Source organism: Grus americana, chromosome 2, assembly GCF_028858705.1.
Source record: "Grus americana isolate bGruAme1 chromosome 2, bGruAme1.mat, whole genome shotgun sequence".
In the NCBI taxonomy this organism is placed as follows: domain Eukaryota; kingdom Metazoa; phylum Chordata; class Aves; order Gruiformes; family Gruidae; genus Grus; species Grus americana.
Window position 1 is genome coordinate 26686221 of NC_072853.1, and position 5272 is coordinate 26691492.

Consider the following 5272-nt stretch of genomic DNA (forward strand, 5'->3'; position numbering starts at 1 on the left):
CCGCCGCCTGCGGAGCGCGTTCTAACCTCTCTTCCCCGGGGCGGCGGTGCGGGCGGCTGGCTGTGTGGTGTGAGGGGGTCGTCCAAGCGCTCCTGGCGGCCCTCGGGACGGGCGGGCCCGCGGGGACCGGCCCCCGCCCGCGGAACACTCCTGTCCCTTTCAGCGGCTGGAGGGCAGTTAGGTGCTGAGCCCGCTGGAGGACTGGGGCTGAGGCCTCCCGTTTCCGAGCTGGCTGTTCCGAGGACAAGCGCAGCGCCAAGGCCCGAACCGGCGCAGGAGCAGAAAACGGGAAGGCTCGAGCCTGTCTCATTAAAAAAAACCAAACCAAACCAAAACAAAAAAACCCAAAACTCATTTCTTGCTAAATACTCTTTTTTTGCACATCCAGGCTTGACAAGTGAGAAGCAGTACCAGGGGAAGTGGCCCACCGGTCTGCCACCTCTGAGGGAGAGCTGCTGAGGTTGGGCAGACATGGGGAAAAATTCCATGGAGCACCACGAAAGGTCTTAAAAAAAAAGGACCCCCCCAAAAAAAACCACTTAACACAGCCCCCCCCCCCCCAAATCCCTTGTCTGTAAAGATACTGTATTGGGAATGTGACTTGGGGACTGTGTGGGCATCATCCTGTCTCAGCGCTGAAGAACGAGGCTGCTGGCAAAGTCCCAGTGTTGTGCAAGACATGCAGAAAAGGCTCTTAAAGGGGGGAAGGTAGGAATTGTGCCATGTCCAATACAAAGCCATTCGAAAATACAGCAATGCACAAGAACTAAGTACCTAGGCAAGTGTTAGCATGCATGAGAAAATTTTATAGGCTTGCCTGAGCATGTGAATAGAAACTGATTTAGTTAAGAATTCACCTAAAGCAAACTACTCTTCAAATAATGAGGATCTAATTAGATCTATTTAGTGGTTTGCACCAACTAAGCTAAAACAAAATGGTGCCATTTTTCCTTAAGTAAAGTTTGTGAAATCAGTGGTAAAACTCACCCCTTAAAGACTTGGCAGACTAATACATCTAATCCCAAAATGTCCTTCAGAGGATGCAAGGGTGAGAGGTAAGCTGTTACCTGAAGGTCTTAACTTCTTTCAAATGTGAGCTTGAGATGAGAGGCTATAATGTTTATTGTTAAATCAACCCACTATTAATAAACTAATAAATCAGTGGCATGACATAGATAATAATGACATCACTTATGAATATGCAATTCTGTATTCCTCACACTGTAGCAAGATGTGAGTTTACCACTCTTAAGTCTTATTCATTGCACACAACTCGCACTGAATTACAGCTCTATCACCCATCTCTCTACCATGTCACACTGCTTGTTAGTGGGGTGCCATATGATCTGTCTCTGGATGGATTTTTTGGGGGAAATCCCCCCCAAAATCCCCCAAATTCCTCTTCAATTATCTAATTCACACTGTCTGCATATTGCTTACCTTTCTAAGACATAGCATTCCATTTTAGTCTTGATTCCTCTACCTAGTTCCAATTAAGTCTAAGCACTTTATCCTATATGCAAACAATTGACATACCAGAGTAAGACTTATCCTGTTAAATGGGGTTTTTTTTCCACTATTTTAGTGCTCACATAGCATCCTGCTCTTACGTGCTTAATTACAAATCATTGCCCTTGGCACGTTCTTTGGACAATCTCACTGGTCTCCTGCAGTGTTCTTGTGTCTTTGTGAGGCCCTGTACTCCAGCAGGACCTCTAGCTCAGAAATTGTAACCCATTTCTGTAGCGTTAAGAGCTCTGAAAGTTGAAAACATCTATTCTGCTACTTAGAGCATGTTTAGATTTGGGGTCACCCAGGAAAGCTGAAGCAAAGCAAGTACCAGAATACCCAGAAATTCTTAATAAACAGCAGGATGGTGTTGTATGAGGTGCTATATATACATTCTAAGAAGTACAAAATTATTTTCTTTGAATTATGCGCCGATGAGAAACAGAGACTGACAATGAGAGAGTAAAAGACTTTGAAAATAAGCAAAAGTTACTTGTGATTAAAATCAAAGAAGTAGTTGTCACTGGAACAAGACACAAAAGAGGAATGACAGCTCATCTTCAGCTATTGCAAACTAAATCTACTTCAGCCCTAAAGTATAGGACTTGGCATAGACATTAAAAAACTTAATTTGTATATGCTGATTTCACACATGACTTGACTTAATAGTTCTTAATATGATGCTGCAGCTACTCCTGGAATGTATGGCCCACCAGCTCCAGCTGCACATAGAAAGTTGAAAATAATGTCATGAGGGCCTGTTGAAATTTTGAGTCATCAGAGAGTGCAGAAGAGCACAAGCTGCATAAATCATGGAGTGGAAAAATATTTTTGTACTATGATTTAGAAATAATTATGGAGAACGATGTTGAAAGTAATGCCAAATTTCCTGCTCATTACCTCTAAGTAAGTTTCCAGAATAACATATTAAAGATGATGACATCCTATAAATTACACATTCTGAAGATAAGAAAGCTCTGAAATATCCAATTGACAGTGTTTTCCAATATTCCTTCAGAGCGTAAGCAACAGAGTCCTCCTGGCTTAAATGAACTTGAGTAAATTCTCTGTACTGTTGTATTGAACAACAGAATAAAACTCCAGCAGTTTTTAGCAGCGGTGACGAATTACCTGTCCTTGCTGGGTAGAAAAAACAGAGTATGCCTGAGTTTGTGGAAACGTCAAGAACATGAATTGGGGTAGAATTTCTTCTGTGATATTTAGGGAACACTTTAGCCATTGGTAAGTTAGAGCCATTTTTCTGGGTGGAATTTCACATTTCATCAATGAGTTTGTCCTGGATATATGTGTAAAGTACCAGCAGAATATTCAGTCACTTTAAGTGAACTGATGTTAATTTATATAGTCTGGTAATTACAAACTGATCCATACAGGTCCAGAGTTTCATCCGTGCACTATAGTTTATGTGATTAAGTCTGTGTGTAATTGATGAGCTGCCTATATGTTTGTGTGACTACTTCTTTTGTCCTAGTGTGTTTTGTAACTTTAGAATATTTTTTACAATCTTTAAACTTTTTTTATAGTTTTCCATTTTCATATCCACCTATGTTATCAAATCCTATTCTATATATAGAAGGGCAATCACTGTAGACCTTGGATGTCAAACAACATTAATTTTAGCATATGAGTTTAGCTCATAGTGGATTGGGAACTGTTCTTTGAGATTTAATAATTTCAAGTGTTTTCTGGTGCTGCAACAGTTCCCCTCTTCCTGCTGTTCCACTTCTTTGGGTCTGCAGTTCCCCTACTTAACGCAGGAACTAGACCACTTCTTGTTCCTAGCTCTGTGTTCTCTCAAGAACAAGAGGCAGCTTGTGGGATCCATTCTTCCCTGATGCACAAGTCTCCAATACCAAGTTCTGGATATCTTCATTAAAAATCAGTTAGTCTGTTAGAGAAAAAAATTGACAACATAATTAGAAAAACAGTAAAACATGGTTTCCTCAGGCTAATACCCGTAGGCTGGTATAACCTTCTGTCATCCATTTTGTCAGTATTGGTTAGAGCGCAGAAGCCTCTTGATGATTTATGTAATTGCCTGTTGTGTTCTTAGTTCTTTAAAAGAGCGTTGGCCACTGTCAGAGGTGGGATGCTGGGCTAGCAGGATCTGTGATCTTGTTCAGCCCAGGCACTCATGCTTTTATGGTTTTATGTTTTTTATAAACTAAGAGGAGTTCTTTAGTTTGCTTCCTTGCTTACCTTTGGGTAACTATTTCTGCTTCTGTGCTTCTCTTTATGCAAACTGAGTTCAAAGGTGAAATGCAAAATATGTCTGAAACATGCTGCTAGACAAGTTTTTTTGACGTCTCTTGTTTTCAGTGATCTTTTAGAAAGTAAGGTTTTGTCTCAGTCTTTCTGCCACTTTTTTATACCAGGTACACTTTCAGACTTGTTTCTCCCAGGTTCTCATTTCGGTAGTAGGACCCTGTCTCCTTGAGTTGTTTCCCTAGTCTAGCTAATGCACATCGTTTCAGGTTTATCTTTAAGACCTACTGCTCAGATATCGACAGATAAAGATGTTCTGTGCTGACACTGTTTTATGGTGTTTGATACTCTATTTAAAGTAATCACATTTGTTGTGATGCAGACCATGATCTCAGTTGACGTGCAGTGAGTACTGATTCATATGCCAGGAAAGGTGTCTGTTTCCTGGATCCTGGATGATTCTGAATGTTCTTATTCATTAGTGTCAACAAATGGTGCTCCAGTTATTGCTGATAGCACTCTAGAAATCCTAGAGTAGGCTGTCAGAGTGCTTTACTGAAGCCTACTCGAGGTTCCTGAGCCGTGTAGGCATGCTGTGAACATTGTTGAAGACAAAGACCCTATGCCAATCTTGTGTTGCTGCAAAGACAGGGCAGAGGAGACTCTTGGCAGAAGACTATTATTGCACCTCTCCATGGGAATCTTTAGTAAGAAGCAAAAGATTTATTTGAAATTAGGGTAAAGATGGTGGGGAAAAGAGGCTTTGGAGAGTGGGTCTGCTACTCGTTCTGCAGTGCCGTCCCTCGTTCCTTCAGTGGCAGCAGCACCGAAGCAGCCCACTCGGCTCTCTGGGGCTCTGGCTGATGGAGGTAGGCAGTGAAGCCAGGCTGTTTTGCCATTCCCTCACGCTAGTGCCAGAAGCAATCTAATCTGCCTTTTGCTTTCAGGTAACTGTGATAACACACACATTAATTAAATAGACACTTGTATTATTAACGGAGTACATAATTTTAATTAGTAAATAGTTATTTTCCAGACATATTTTATTATTGAAATGAGTATGAGTCAACAAGAACAAGCAAGTCAGAATTATTCTTTTCCAATCATATTTATTAAAATACAAAACTGGTGGCAAGTCATTTTGCTGCCCAAGAAGCAGATTGGAGAGTGGAGAGTTCTTTGTTGCTCCATTCAGCAGGTAGAGAATTCCTCCTACGTCCTTCACAACTGAAGTGAGTGAGGTTGGAAGAGCGATGAGATGGATGGAGCTCGTGTGTTGGACCAGGTGTCTGCAACACGTACCGGGTGCAATACCTTTGATGGAAGTTTCTTCAAGTCTTCTGTGCCAGACTCATACTGGTAGTCATGGCAGGATTCCTGAAGGATGTCTATACTACTCGTCAAACATGAGATTGTAGATGCGACATGTTTCTACATTGATTCCTCATATAAACAACTGCTTCCCAGAGATCCCAACACCAAGTGGCAAGGTTTGTCTTATGACCTCGCTGTAATTGCTAGCTCAGTACTGGTAGCA